General features: G+C 45.8%; 1 long non-coding RNA gene across 1 annotated transcript; it reads right to left on the bottom strand.

Annotated features, from left to right (window-relative positions):
* On the bottom strand, positions 1 to 16354 carry LOC309516077. Its single transcript, XR_014212749.1, has 3 exons — positions 16161 to 16354; positions 7109 to 7343; positions 1 to 3372 (listed from the first exon to the last, which is right to left on the bottom strand). It is a non-coding gene; the product is annotated as an uncharacterized lncRNA (long non-coding RNA).

The raw sequence follows: 16354 nt of genomic DNA, 5'->3' as shown, positions 1-16354 counted from the left end.
TTCCTTTTTTAATGCATTTATTGAATAGCAAACTCTGAATTTTGAAGGCGAACTATATTTTGGTTGACGTTTTTGTTTCAGCAAGTATGAATCTGTGGCTTTTTCCTTTAAATGCGCACTGAACCCAATTCCTTCCCCATCCCCATTGGATGACTGTGACTAAAAAAACAAGAAGAATCAATGGAGCCTAAGTTAGAGCAGTCACAATGTGCTTGGAGCAAGGCTGCTATTTAGAGAAGTGGAAATGGAGGCTGCTAGGAAGATTTCATAGGGGCTTGTCAGCATGGAAAGGAAAGGTAAACAGGCCTCAGAGATGCATAGGGACTTGGGACTGCAATGCTTTGAGCCAAAATGCAGAGACCATTGGAACCCAGTGGCAGTTTTTATCCCACAGTTGGGACCACAGTCCCATTAGGATGGAAACTTCCCCCAAAGCACAGGATCATGCCAAAGAGACTGGCAAATCCTGCAAATTATTCTGCTTTTTGAGAGTGACCGCCCTGCCAGCATTTGCAGAATGATGTCCGCCAAGAGTACGACTGGCGCCAACGCTACAATCATTTCGGAGCCGGGTCAGATCTTATTTAATTAACCAGGCATTTTCATATTAAAGCTGTTCTTCAGTCTGCTCCACTTGTTTTTCATAGAGCAGGGGTGGGGACCATGTAACACCCCCCCACCCAGAGGTTGCTAGGCAACAACTCCCATCATTCCTTAAGACTGGCGATGGTTGGCTGAGGCTGAGGCAAGTTGGAAGTCCAACAACACCTGGAAGGCCACAGGTGCCCCACTGCTGGTGTAGATGGGAGGATGGCTAAAATCTGTTCGAAAAATAAAATTATAAATACTCCTCTGGCCCGATGCCCTGGGATTCAGCTCCACACTGCCTCTATAAACATGGAGGCTGCATTTAACCATCATGGCCAAGAGCTGCCAGTAGCCTTTTCCTACATGAATTTGCCAAACCACCTTTAAAGCCACATAGGCCAGTGGCCATCACCGCTTCTTGAATTCCACCACCAATCAGGGATGAGGAAGCTGTGGCCTCCGAGGTGTTGGCTGGACTTCAACTCCCATCAGCCCCAACAAGCAGGGCCAATGGCAATGGATTGTGGGAGATGTGCAATCCGGCATAAGCTACCCCAAAATGATGCATTTTGCGAAGAAGTCTTTCTGTGTGTTGAAGTAGTCCTGAATCCGTGGCCAAGCCATGCCGCTGGGCGACCTTGAGCCCCAAGAATAAAGAGAGAGAGAAAAGCGTATCCCCAACCCACTTAATCCAGAATTTGCATAATAAAACCTTTTTCTTTCCCTGCACGCACACACACACACACACACACACACACAATCCTTTACATCTGTTCTCCTCAGTGCTTTATTTCTGGGGGGACACAAGGGTATGCATACCACTAAAATTTTTGTGAATCTTTGTACTTTTGTCCATTTGCTGTATTTATTTTTCCCGATTTGAACTATCAAATGGTGATTTTCTTGAGTCAAAATGAGAGTACCCCTAAATTTTATTTTTATTTTTTAAAAAAGGCACTGGTTCTCCTCAAGAAGCTGACTTGAGTGTCATGAAAGGGCAGAAAATTGTTCTGTTTATTTAATTTTATTGTTGATTTTTTTTTTTTTTACTGCCAGAGAGGCATGCGTGACGTCTTCTGCCTCAGCCGCCAAAATGACTTGGCTGGCCTTGAGTACTAAGCACCTTGACTTTGTAGGTGGCGCCGTTCGGTTTTTCCGCCTCAGGCGGCGAAATGTCTTGGACGACTCTTCTACCTTGCCGTCTTGCAGCCCCCTTTTCCCCATCCCACACTCCTGGTTTTATGCCTGGCTGCATTTCCCCTCCAGCTTCCCCCATAGAGAGAGCGCGCTTCTCCCACCCTGCCGCACACTTGCAGCCACTAACAAAACAGGCTGTCACAAACACCTTCTCCAGTCGCCCCATTCCTAGTTACTCACTGCCCTCTCTCTAACCCCGGTTGCATCCGCACTGTTATACCTCTTTTAACGATCATGGCTGCCCCCCAAAGGATTCTGGGAACAGTCATCTGTTAAGGCTGCTGAGAGCTGCTAGGCCACACTATTCCCCTTAAAGAGCTACTATTACTAGCATTCCCCGGGAAGAGGGATTGATGGCTATGCCACTCTAGAAATGGTAGCTCTTTGAGAGAAAAAGGAGTCTCCTAATAAGCTCTCAGCATGCTTAACAATCTATAGTTCCCAGGATTCCTTGGGGGAAGCCATAACAGCTAAAAGTGGCACCATAGCGCTTTAAATGGCGAGATCCAGATGTGGTCTGTGATTGTGTTTCATATCCTGCTAAAGTCCCCAGCGTCGCTCCACTTCTCCCTCCCAAAACCAGTCTGCAAAAAAATGACAATCCTTCCGATCATGTCAAGAACAATTTTTAATTTGGCCAACCAATAATAATATTATTAATTGTTGTTGTTGTTGTTGTTGTTGTTGTTGTTGTTGTTGTTGTTGTTAATTTATTTATACCCTGCCCATCTGGCTGAGTCTCCCCAGCCACTCTGGATGGCTTCCAATTGAGTGTTAAAAACAATACAGCATTAAATATCAAAAACTTCCCTAAACAGGGCTGCCTTCAGATGTCTTTTAAAGATAAGACAGCTACTTATTTCCTTCACATCTGAAGGGAGGGTGTTCCACAGGGCGGGCGCCACTACCGAGAAGGCCCTCAGAAGAAGAATTTGTGTGAAGCTAGGAAGAGATGGTTTCCTATGGCTAAGGCTGGGCTTAGCAGGCAAGGTCCCTATTATTATTATTATTATTATTATTATTATTATTATTATTACTATCATTTTTTGCTCAGAGTGGGGAGGGGGTCACATTTGGAAATTGCATTACCTGTCATGGGTACCACAAAATTTCACAGAAGAAAAAGTGCCAATGCAAATATAAAATAGGCAATGCTCCTATACCCCTTTCCCGCACAAAAATCCAGAAGGCAAAAAAAAACAAAAAACAAAATAGGCAACTCTCCAATAGAAGGGCAGGGGGCCTTGATAGGCTCTAAAGATGTCTGAGGATGACACGTTGGCAACCCCATCAGCAGAGCCAGTGGTTATGAGTGAGCGCAGGGAGATGATGAGGCCGTCTGGCTTTCAGAGCTGGTTGAAGGGAAGATGGTGCTGGAAGATGCTGGCTTAGAGCGGTCATCAGAGTTGGAGAGGGAAGACTCCAAAGAGGACTGTCTCTCTGCACCACCCTCCCTTCCATCCTCTGTACCAGTGGGGGGACACATTTGGCACTGGTACAAGGGTTGGGAGAGAGGGGGGCGAGAGTTCTGCACACTCCCTTCCTTGTGCGGTGGGCGGGAAGAGATGTCCGTCCAAGTGTAATGAGCTGTAGGGGGTTTATAAAAAGAGAGAGAAGAGTTGAGTGTGGTTAGCAAAGTCTGGGCTGCAAGAGAGTAGCTGCAAGGGCAAAACAGAAGAGGCAGAAAATGGAAAGCACTCTTCAAATGCCAACAATCCCGTGACCCTCCAAACGTTGTTGGACTACAACTCCCACTGTCCCTAATGCTTGCTGGGGCTGATGGGAGTCCAACAGCATGTGGGGACTTCCATAGCTCTAGTTACTGGTAGGTAGCCGTGTTGGTCTGCCGTAGTCAAAACAAACAAACAAACAAACAAACAAACAAACAAATTCCTTCCAGTAGCACCTTAGAGACCAACTAAGTTTGTTATTGGTATGAGCTTTTGTGTGCATGCATCTGAAGAAGGTATCTGAAGAAGTGTGCATGCACACAAAAGCTCATACCAATAACTAACTTAGTTGGTCTCTAAGGTGCTACTAGAAATAATTTTTTGTTTGTTTGTTTCGAGCATGTGGAGGGTCTGTTGTTGTTGTTGTTGTTGTTGTTGTTGTTGTTGTTGTTGTTGTTGTTGTTACCGGCTCTTCACCCTAAGGTCCCAGGGCAGGTTACAACCAGTAAAGCACAATCTTAAAAGAGTTCAAAACAATTTACAATCACAGAAATAAGGTGAGTCCTAAATATTTATCTAAAGCCAGGTTAAAGAGGTGTGTCTTCATCATTTGTTGAAAAGTTGTGCAGTGGAGAAGCCAGGTCCACCTCTTTTGGGAGGATTGCCACAGAGAAGGCTCTCTCCCAGGCTTGCTGCTGCCACCCCGAGTTTCTGAGGGTGGTGGGACAACCAAGGGAGACCCCTCTATCGATCTTAACACCTTAGGGGGGTCTGTATTGGGAGTTGGTCTTTCAGGTATTTGGGGCCAGTCTTGGCTTACAGTATTGGACTTAGGACTGGAGAGGCCCGGATTCAAATCCTCACTCAGGCATGAGGGTCACTGGCTGACCAGGGTCAAGCCGCTTCTGGACTTCATCTGAACCACTCATTCAGATGACCACCACACACGTGTTACCTAACCTCGCAGTGTCCCTCTATTAAAAGGACGGCTGGGTTTTCTCCACCGAAGGCCTTCACCAAAGGTCAGCGAAGTGTGATGAACTTGGCACAGATGTAATATGGGTAACACTGAGGGGGAAACCGCAAGGTTTCTGTATGAGGTCGGATCGTTTCGCCACAGAGGCATTTAAATTTGGCTCTGAGGGCCAACTTTGTTATTCCAAGAGGATTCTGGGCGAAGGAGATGGACCAGGCGGGGAATGAGAGGAGAATATGTGTTTGAGAGGTCTTCAGCCGAAACCCTCCTTGATCCAAATTCTCCTGAAGGGCTCACACTGCAATTCAAATCTTAAAGGGTGTGTGTACGAGAGAGTGTGTGCAGTTATGCAAAACTGTCTCTATCTCTAGATCTCTGTGTAACCTGGCACTTGGCTGCGAGCACCAGGTGTTTCCTTTAGGGCTACTAAGAGCATATCAGGCGAGGCTTTTGTTTTTTGATTTTTTTCAAAAAACAACAACACCCAGTTTGGAAGATAACTGAAGCACCATCTACCTTCAAGGTGGAGGAACTGAAAGGAAGTTTGTGAGTTATAAATTTGGCAAGAAGAAAGAGAAAGCAGCTCTGCGATTCTACTTTATTTTTTAATATCATGCGCTAGGAGTGCTGCTGCAGTCGCCACTTTGGGTTGGAAGCTGTTTGCCTATATATTGCTTATTATGCTTCTTGTGTGTGGTGCTGCAAGGTACGTCACGGTTTCTTAAAAGAACATTATTATTATTAGTGCTATTTTTCTAGAGAAAGAGGTGCCAGAACTCACCATGAACACCTCCCTTGTTCTCTTATGATGGCAATGGAGCTCACCTGAAAGGTGCTGGAGCTGAGTTCTGCTGAGTCCTGATTATTATTATTATTAATTAAATTTATATACCGCCGTTCATGATAAGACCCCACGGCGGTTCACAGAATAATCAGGGCAGGTTCACAGAATAAAATCACAACAAAATAACCAAAGCTAATGAACATTTAAAAATAAACCACACAAATTAGTAAAGGATCCTAAAAAGTCAGATTAAGAACAACATGCTTCAATTAAGTTTGTGGTTTTTTTTAACAACTGTTAAATGCCCAGGCAAAAATTAAACAGTTTTTTTTAAAGATGCTGGTGCTTAAATGCCAAGGAAGTAGGTTCTCTGCCTATCTGTGGAACAACAGGATTTAAAAAATGATGAAGATTTATTCCTTGCAAGAAACTGGTCTTGCACCCTAGAATGCTCTGCTGCCCAGAGGAACATGAAACTGTATATGTACTCAATAAGATTGAAAAAAGTTATTAAATACATTTAATAGAAATAAACCAGTTCAAATTACAGTAAGAACAAAAGCAGATCAAATTAAGCCAATTCATATTGGACCATAAAACCAAAAAGGAGGCTAAAATAACTTAGCATAAAAACAAAGAGCTTTGCCCATAGTAACAGCTTTGCGGTTTTTGTTTTTTTAAAAAAAGATATTAGTGGCTCTCTTGAAATTTAAGAGCTGTTTCTGGGTGGGATTCAGTCACATGCCAGCAATCTCAGGCTGTGCAATTATAGTTGTTAGGGAGTCTTGCTCAGTAAACCTAATACCCCAAAAGATTGGTTTTGCAATAAGCAAGGGATGGGAAGATGCACTGGAAAAGGTGGGATAACACTTTGACCTTGATGCAAATGAATCAGAATGGCACCCCCCCAAAAAAACCAAACACAACCAGGTTGTCTAGAAGCAGCCTAAGACAGAAGGAACAGACCAAATTTCTGTAGTTCATGGTACTGTAGGAAATAGGTGGATGCTGGTACTATATATGGGATTTTCTTGCGAGGGAGGGGCAGAGTGTCTCTCTTGCAGAAGATAACGGGTCGTTTTCCTCATAGCCATACGCAGAAAAACTTTGTCTTTCTGCCAGATGGGGGAAAGGATTCCAGCCTTGATGGGACTTTGCCAAACGGGACCAGGATATAAAAACTCAAAACATCCCATTTTTAAACAGAAAAAGGATGTGGGGAGGGGGGGAGCACCAGGATTTTACAAAGCAGGTCTTCCTGCAACCATAAGAATTTCCTGTAAAGTCATACTCTAGTCCAAGAAATTCACTGTATTTATTGCATTTAAAATGAGTCATCCCCCCTCCTTCCGGTTCTACCATGTAACAGCTTACAGGTTAAAACCCATTTAAAACAAATTAAAATTGATTAATTTTAGGAGTTGAAGGCTGCGGTCATATACACACTTAATCTATGAATAAGTTGGCTGAATTCAACAGGACTCTGAGTAAACATGCATAGGATTGTGAGGTATGTATTTAATGACAGTGCAATCAGTGATTTATCTACTCAGAAGCAAGTTCCATTGAGTTCAGCGGGCTTACTCCCAGGTTAAGTGGCTATAGGATTCCAGTGGCTTATTTTCCACATATTCCCCTGATTTCACAGAAAGGACAAATTGCTTCCTTTTAAAGAGGTTTCCTGCCATCTGCAGTTTTTAATAAGCACCGCTGTAAAACAATTTTAGCGGGGAAAACAAAACAAAAAAATCTACCGTCTGGTTAATTGGGGGCAACCCTTTGGTCGAAAAACATGTTTTGCATTGATAACACCAGTGAAATCAGCCAACCGTACGTGACAGCTCTAGTTGTAATGCACTTTGCTGTTCAAGAAATACGACAACAAATACTTACGCTCACAGGGAAGTTAAGTGCTCTCCCAAAGAGACAGGCTTAAGTCCAGAACTCTGCTGGGAGGCAGGATAGCCCCAACTCGAAATCATCTCTGGCAGGTTAGCCTTGCGAAGATGAAGATGCTGCAAATCCCATTTGGGAGCTGATTGGCTCTCACGATTTAGGAAATCCTTTCTGAGCTATTCAGCTTAGAGGTGCAGCACCGAAATAAATTCTTGCACTCCCAGCCCTCCGCCTATAATGCAAAGGCAAAGGCTGCATTGGCTAGCATGTAAATTCGAGGTTTGGTTTGGAAAAAAAACAACCACCACTTTCCGTCCCACATTAGAAACGGCCGCGCATGTACACAAATAGATCCGAAGGCTTGCCTCTAGTGAGCTCACGGCAAAGGTGAGATTTGAAATGAGGTCTCCTCAGCTCGGTCTCAGCCGCTATGCTGCACCGCAGGCGCATGTAAGAAAATGCTTTGCAAGCATAATAGCTCTATGCACACGGGTCCCAAGTCTTGGATTGCCTACACCAAGGGTAGCCAAGGTCGTTGATGGACTCCAGCTCCCATCAGCACCAGCCAGCATGGACAATGGGCATGGAGGATAGACACAGAGCTTAATCTCAAGGTTGTGGGTTCGAGCCCCATCTTGGGCAAAATATTTCTGTATTGCAGGGGGTTGGACTGGATGATCCTGAGGGCCCCTTCCAATTGCACAGTTCTACGGGCACAGTTCTGCCCATCACTTGCTATCTGTCCCTCTTAACTGGAGATTTATTTGTTGTTGTTATTATTACTTTTACCCCATGTTCCTCTGAGGAGGTCAGGGTGCATACGCGCTTCTTCCACCACCATCCCTTTTCATAGCTGTCAACTTTTCCCTTTTCTTGCAAGGAATCCTATTCGGAATAAGGGAATTTCCCTTAAAAAAAGGAAAACATTGACAGCTATGTCCCTTTTGTTGCATTTAATCCTCACAACAACCCTGTGAGGGAGGTTGGGCTGAGAGACAGGATCAGGCCTAAGGCTACCTAGCAAGAGTGGCGGCCAAATGGGGGCCCGATTCTGGATCTCCCTGGTCCTAACCCAAACGCTCTGCCCACTATACCACACTGCCAGGGAGTTGAGCTGGGGGTCTTCTGCATGCGAATGAGCTAGGAACCCTGTACTCGTGGCATGGATCTGCACTGGCATTCACCCTGCACATGGGACCCTCTGGGTTCAGCCCCACAGCCCAAGTGGGTCAGGAATTGGATGCAAGCCCATGGCAGCAATCCTGGTTGGAGCTTTTAAGTTTGGGCAGGCCGAGGAGAAAGGAGGTTTATAAAATTTTGCATAGCATGGAGGACGGAGAGAACAGGGAGAGCCAAGGTGGCGCCTTCGATATGCTGCAGGGCTCCAGCTTGTGACGAAGAAGGGGTGCCCAAGGGAGTGTTTCCTGAGGTTGCCAAACATACACACTTCAGTAGAGGGGAAGCAGGCAGAAGGTCTAAACCAGGGTTTCCCAAACTTGGGCCCCCAGCTGTTTTGGGACTACAAATCCCATCATCCCTAACCGCTGGTCCTGATAGCTAGGGATGATGGGAGTTGTAGTCCCAAAACAGCTGGCGGCCCAAGTTTGGGAAACCCTAAACAGAATGCAAAATAAGGCCAAGCACTGTAGCACTACAACTGAACTAATCCTAGTCTATTCACTACATTGGCCCAAGTTCGGTATCCTAGAACTGCAGAATTGGAAGGGGGGTCATCTGGTCAACCCTCTGCAATGCAGGTTTCAGACATGGGTCCCTCCCAGCCCTACCTGGAGATACCAGGGATTGAACCCGAGGCCTTCTGCATGCAAGGCGGATAGATGTGCTTTCTGGACAGTTGGGACATACCCTGCTTCTGGGTTTCTTGCAAACGCACCCTTTCAACTCTCCGATTCAGAGGCTAGCGACAAGATGGAAGACTTTGGCTGTCTGTCTGCCTCTCTCTGTGTCTCTCAATTTCTCTTTCTCTCGCATACACAACCATTGTTGAAGATGGGGAAGATAGCGATGTGCTAACCTGCCCTTCCTCCACGCTTTGCGGCTCCCCACAGCTTATTTTTAGCAATGCACACAAGGTGTAAGCAAAATGTCTCTCTGTCTGTGTGTGTGTGTGCGTGTGTGTATTTGTGTGTTGCAAACACAGGTTGTGCAGCAGGGCCCTGAACAACTGTTATTTGCCTCCTTCCCCCAACCTCAACCACAGAGCACCATTTGCTTAAACACACATGCTTGGCTGGCCAGGGGCAGAACAGACCTGACCTCGAAGTGCTGTGAGGACCAACAGGAAAAGGAAGACAGGGGTGGGTGATTGGGTGGGATGGATGACAACCCTTCCCCGCTGCATTTCACAGAAATTGTAGAGTTGGAAGGGACCCTGAGATTCATCTAGTCCAAGCCCCTGAAATGCAGGAATATGACGCTGTCCCATACGGGAGTCGAACCTGCAACCATGGCGTTATCAGCAGCATGCTCTAACCAGCTGAGCTATCCCCCCTCCCTCTCCCCCAAGCCGCACAACTCCAATGATTGGGGGGGGGTATATGGGCATGCCTCCCCCAGTTCTACTGCAGGTTTAACAGCCACTTAGGGGTGAAAAGGGTGGCTCCAATCAAAATGGAAGCTCCCCAACATCAGTTCAAAGTGAAAAAAAGAAAGTCAGGAGGCCCAGTCACAGGACTTCAGCATCTCCTCTGCGTCAGACCCCAGAAGCTAGTTTGCTCTGCCGGTTTCAAATCAATACAGACTGATGCACACAGTGTGGATTTCTACAAGACACGCCATCATTGTGTTCCAAGCCAGCCCTCCGGTTTGAAGTTGTTGCCAGATATTGTATTTGCTAGAATCTAGGACAGGCACATGGGAGGCGCTGTGGGTCAAACCACAGAGCCTAGGCCTTGCCGATAAGAAGGTCGGCGGTTCGAATCCCCGCGACGGGGTGAGCTCCCGTTCCTCGGTCCCTGCTCCTGCCAACCTAGCAGTTTGAAAGCACGTCAAAGTGCAAGTAGATAAATAGGTACCACTCCAGCGGGAAGGTAAACGGCATTTCCGTGCGCTGCTCTGGTTCGCCAGAAGCGGCTTAGTCATGCTGGCCACATGACTAGGAAGCTGTACGCCGGCTCCCTCGGCCAATAAAGCAAGATGAGCGCCGCAACCCCAGAGTCGGCCACAACTGGACCTAATGGTCAGGGGTCCCTTTACCTTTACCTTAGGACAGGCATAGGCACACTCGGCCCTCCAGATGTTTTGAGACTACAATTCCCATCATCCCTGACCACTGGTCCTGTTATCTAGGGATGACGGGAGTTGTAGTCCCAAAACATCTGGAGGGCCGAGTGTGCCTATGCCTGATGTAGGAGATGCTAAGGATGCAGGTGAGAGAGAGCAAGGAAGAGACAGGAAAGGTTGGACAGAGATGGAGACACTAGGCAGATACGGATGAGGGATGGGGAGGGCATTGCCCTTCACATGTTGCTGGACTCCAACTCCCATTAGCCCCAGCCAGCATGATGGGAATTGTAGTCCAAGAACAAGTTCTCCGCTAATGAAAGTGTAATACTGGTGGTCAACAAAAGAGGTTTAAAGACTGTCTCAAGGCAAATCTTAAAAAAAAAAGTAGTATAAACACTGACAACTGGGAAACACTGGCTTGCGAGTGCTCCAGTTGGAGAACAGCCTTTACCAAAGGTGTCGTGGGCTTTGTAGACACTCGAACCCAGGACACAAGGGAGAAACGTGCTAAGAGGAAGGCACGCTTGGCAAATCCACACCGTGATCAACTCCCACCCGGAAACTAATGTCCCCACTGTGGAAGGACGTGTGGATCCAGAATTGGCCTCCACAGTCACTTACGGATTCATTGTTAAAACTGTGTTTATGGAAGACAATCTTACTTGGCTACGAGTGATCGCCAAAGACGAAGACACTCTCTCTCTCTCTCTCTCTCTCTCTCTCTCTCTCTCTCTCTCTCTCACACACACACACACACGCACCCTAAAGAGAGCACAGGAAGGTGAACAATGCAAAGAAGTCAGGTACAGTTCTATGGTTCCTACACTAAGCTGCTCCAGCAAGGGATCACTCGACTTTTGTTGCCCGTGTGTAGACTGGGAATTATTCCTTGGTTGGTTGCAGATAATAACGTCCTTCCCATGCCATTTAAAGAAGAAAACACCACCACCACTAGAATTTTATCCTTGCCACAGCATTTGCACCAGCCCCAGTCTTGCAGCAGCTACTTATGTTGGTCTCTTTCCCACCCCGGCTCCCAGTCAACGGAGACATGCAACGCATCCCTGGGAGGTTGTATGACGTGGAGCGGCCTGCACTCAAAAGGAAGGGAAAGGATAAAATGGTACACAAGGCAGAGATTAGTCGGAGATACAGGGCCAAAAGAGATGGAGCCAGGATGAGCTCTAACAAGTGTGGGATACAACGGGCCCTCCAGGTGTGGCTGAACTACAACTCCCATAATTCCTGACTTTGCCTGCTGGGGTTGATGGGAGCTTCAAAACGAAAAACCAAAACTTTTCTTATTTCGATCAAAGCAGCAATACTGGAGAAGGGGTTATTAACCTCTTCCCACCCCACCCACAATTTTCCTGAAATGAATTACACTCCTAAACCTGGTATTAGCCTTGCTAGGGGTAATTAATACTGAACAAACACACAAATAGTTTAATTATACAGGAACCTGTATCATTCTTACATCATTTCCCTCTGTGAGGATAATAGATCATGGAGGGGAGTGATTTAGAGCAGGAAAATAGAATGGGGGGGCAGATGCTTTTTAAAAAGTAAAACAAACTGGGGAAAAGAGAGACTCAGGATTTTTTAAAAAATTAAATAAGTTTTTTTTTATTTAAATCGGATTTTTAAAATAAAATGCTTTCTAAACATAGTTATCTATTTAAGTTACATTATAGTCCAAAGGCTATTAATCAGGAAATAAGGATTTGTTTTAAGTTTTTCATATGTGCTAAAACTCAGTTTTGAGTTTTGTTGTTGTTTTTTAAAAAAGTTTAACCACATCAGTTAACAAACATGGATACATATGCTATATTGTTATTGTTTTAGTTAAATAAATTGTTTAAATTGTTATTAAGGAAATGATTATTCTTCTCCTTCCAATAAAGTACAGCAGAAAAGTTGTCCAAATATAAACAGTTAACTTATTAAACCTAACCATAACTTCATAATTATCTGTCTATGTTTTTCTAATAGTATAACCAAATCAGTATAACCAAATTTTTGATATAAAAGTAAAAACTACTCTGAAAATTTATTATTCCAAAAATGAAACCTTCATCTGGTTGGAAATATTAAGATTATACCAGCAAGAATGAATCTTTCTGTAAAAAAAAAAAAGATTTAAATCAAGTCTTACTGACTAGTGATTTAAATCTATTTGATTAAAATCAAATCCACCCTGTCCCCATCCCAGTCTTAAATTATACCCACCTATTTTGGGGGAGAGAAATGGAACTGATTATTTGGGGATGGAAAGGGGAAGGAGCACAAGAGTTTTGAAGCTAGAAGAAGAAGAGTTTGAATTTGATATCCGGCTTTATCACTACCCGAAGGAGTCTCAAAGCGGCTAACATTCTCCTTTCCCTTCCTCCCCCACAACAAACACTCTGTGAGGTGAGTGGGGCTGAGAGACTTTGGAAAAGTGTGACTAGCCCAAGGTCACCCAGCAGCTGCATGTGGAGGAGCGGGGAAGCGAACCCCGTTCACCAGATTACAAGTCCACCGCTCTTAACCACTACACCACACTGGCTAGATGGCGACTTAGGGACTGATGCTGTGTCAGGACCAAGGCAGCCTGCCTGCCTGCCTGCTGCTATTCTCTGCACCCTCACCTATGTACCACAAAAACCCTACAAGCATTCAGCACTCTCCCCTTGCAAGGAAACCGACTTTGAACTTCCTAGCTCTTGAGGAAGTGGGGTGCTCAGCACAACGATTGCTGGATGTTAAGCGATGATTTTCTCTCTCTCTCTCTTTTTTTAATGTGGCTTGGCAATTTACCATGTTGAAGAAACAGGTTTCTAAATGAGTCGTCTCTGTTGCTATAGAGCAAGCTGCGTGAGAAATACCTGGCAGAACTATCCCAACCAGAATTTGGCAAACCTGTCTGCATATCTCCAGCAATTAGAGAACACACTGTTTTTGGGGATCCATCTAGTTGCTTAGCGGTCCATCCAGATATGTCTCCGAGACTTATGCTTTTTAAATATTTCAAAATCTGCAGCATCTAGTAAATTCTTAGATCTCCTACACCAGGAAGGAAATGGGGGGGTGGGGTGTTCTTTTAGGTAAATTTATGTGAACATTATTTTTCAGCTGCCGGAATCTATACTGCTGTTTTATTTCGTTAACTGCCCTGCGTTTTCAATTGATTTTTTTTTTTTGTACTGCTGACAATGAAATCATCTAGTTTTCTTTTGAATTGTGTTTTTATGCTATGTCAGCTAGCTTGTAAGCCCAGAAGATGGTCTGAAAATAAGTCCATCGAGCCATCGAATATTACATCTTCATCCCAGCCTTCCTTAAACAAGCTCAGGGAGCGGGGCATACTATAATAATAATAATAATTTATTATTTATACCCTGCCCATCTGGCTGAGTCTCCCCAGCCACTCTGGGTGGCTTCCAATCAAGTGTTAAAAACAAAACAGCATCAATATTAAAAAAATTCCCTAAATTTTGGCTCTCCCCACCAATTCCATCCTCACAACAGCCCTGTGAGGCGGACTAGGCTGAAAGTTTGCAATTGGCTCAAAATCGCACAACAGACATCACAGCAGAGTAGGTCTGGTGCCTTCAACAGTAATTTAGCAAGCAACCCTTTTCACAGGGTAAAGAGAAGAGTATTGGGGGGAACGATACCCGATAGGTTTTGGTACATCAGGCTGCCGTCGGAGACACAGGAGCAAGGCCTGAGGCGAAAGGTGGCAACGTTAGCCATCATCTATGGCTCAGGTCCTAGACAGGGGGCAATCATCACTGCAGCTCCCAATCTTTACATCGCAGTTCAAGGGAGTCGCAAGGAAGGGCAGCACAATTCGAATGCAGAGCAGGGTTTTCCAAACTTGGGTCTCCAGCTGTTTTTGGACTACAACTCCCATCATCCCTAGCTTGCAGGACCAGTGGTTAGGGATGATAGGAACTGTAGTCCCAAAACTGCTGGAGGACCACCACCACCCCAATACTTTGGAGCTGCTTGTTACACCGACAATGTAAACGGAAACATACACTTCAAGCACACGTCTTCCCCCACAGAATCCGGGGACTGCGGAGCTACATTTCCCAGAAACCCCAGCAAACAGTTCCCAGAATTCTTTGGGGTGGGTAGGTGGGAAGCTAAATGGGCAACAGATGTGCTCTAAATGTCTGGTGTCCAAAGAGAAGGATCTAGTCCAGGGTTTCCCAAACTGGGGTGTCCAGTTGCTTTTTGAACTACAACTCCCATTATCCCTGGCTAGTAGGACCAGTCGTTGGGGATGCTGGGAATTGCAGTCCAAAAAATACATAAATGTATTGAGTACATTTGTGCAAATAATATATTGTGCTTGCATGGGAGATAGACAATAGAGTCCTGTGGCATAAGTGTCCAGACACTATAGCATGCTTCTAGTGCATGAGAAGCTTCCTTTCCAGGGCTTATTTTCAGCTGTGCAAGCAGCAAAGACATGCACAGAGCTGCTCTGTGCTTCAGCATTTGCCAGAGCAAAGGGAAAAGCTGGAGCCAGAGTGGAAGGGGAAGCCCACTCGCTGGCAAAGCTCCTTCACCCACTAGTAATGGCAAGATCAAGGTTGATGCCCACAGAGCTCAAATGGCAGAGAGCAAAAGCACTAGTGCAGTTCTATTCTGAAGCTGTAGCTCAGTGAGAAAGACTCTTGCCTGAATTCCTGGAGAACTGCTGCCAGTGAATGTATTGGCCACATACCTGAGTTAGGTGGACCAATCATGGTCTGAATGAGTACAGTGGTACCTCAGGTTACATATGCTTCAGGTTACATACGCATCAGGTTACAGACTCCGTTAACCCAGAAATAGTGCTTCAGGTTAAGAACTTTGCTTCAGGATGAGAACAGAAATCGGGCTCCAGCGGCGCGGCAGCAGCGGGAGGCCCCATTAGCTAAAGTGGTGCTTCAGGTTAAGAACAGTTTCAGGTTAAGTACGGACCTCCAGAATGAATTAAGTACTTAACCTGAGGTACCACTGTATAAGGCAGTTTCTTATGCTCCTGTGCAGTAGGACAGGGCTGAACAGCCACACCCCAAAGCCCAAAACTGGAGTGGATTATGCCTGACCATTTGAAAATGAAAATAAAAACGTGACTTCCAGCTTTCACCCAGCAACCTGGCTTCGGGGAGCCTTTTGCAGAATTTGAAATTCCATGTTCGGTATCAGTCGTCGGGGATGCTAGGAACTGCAATCCAACAACTAGAGAGAGACCCAAGTTTGGAAAACCCTGATTTAAAGGCCGTGCAAGCTTTCCCTGGCAGCGAGCCCCACTGGGGTAATAAGGTGCTGCTGCAAAGCTGCGACCCTGGAGCCCCTTTTTCTTTTTAAAAGTTTTTTTTATGAACAATTTCAATATAACAAAATATCAAAACAAACTGGAAAATTAATAAACGCTCTAACAAAAAAAAATCAAAACATATCCTATTCATTATTTCCCCCTTTTTTCACCTCCCCATCAAACCCTGTATAAATCCTTATATTATCCCGTCTGCTATGTTAACCATGGATAAATCTGTGCATGCTTATTCAAAACCTGCCAAGGAGTCCAATTCATTTGGTTGTCTTGACACTAAAGCACTTTTTCCACTAGGGAAGGAAGTTTCCTCGAGGACAGCAACAGGTTTGACTTCTGAGAAGGCAGAGAGAGAAAACTGAAGGCACCATGGAGGGGTCATACCCCACCCAACGTCCCGGGCAAGAGGGGAAAGCAGCCAGTCCAAGCCCCCCAGCCCACCCACCCGCAAAGCCCCCCAGCCCACTCCTCCCCTCCAGCTCCTCTTACCCTTCCTGCCTCCTCCAGCCTTTGGCGGAGCTGCTCCCGCATGGCAAGCGAGGCTGCGAGGCTCAGCCCTTTAAAGTCCGCTTCCCCGCCCGCCCCGAGCTCCTCTGCCCTCTGCCCCACCCCGGGGTGGCGGGATGGGGTGTGGCGGGAAGCCGTGTCCTGCAGGGCTTCCTGTTGGGGGGGGGGGAAGTGAG

This window comes from Podarcis vaucheri, assembly GCF_965113315.1.
Source record: "Podarcis vaucheri genome assembly, chromosome: 13".
Lineage (NCBI taxonomy): Eukaryota > Metazoa > Chordata > Lepidosauria > Squamata > Lacertidae > Podarcis > Podarcis vaucheri.
The sequence above is the reverse complement of the archived record's forward strand: the minus strand, read 5'-3'. Positions and strand labels throughout refer to the sequence as shown.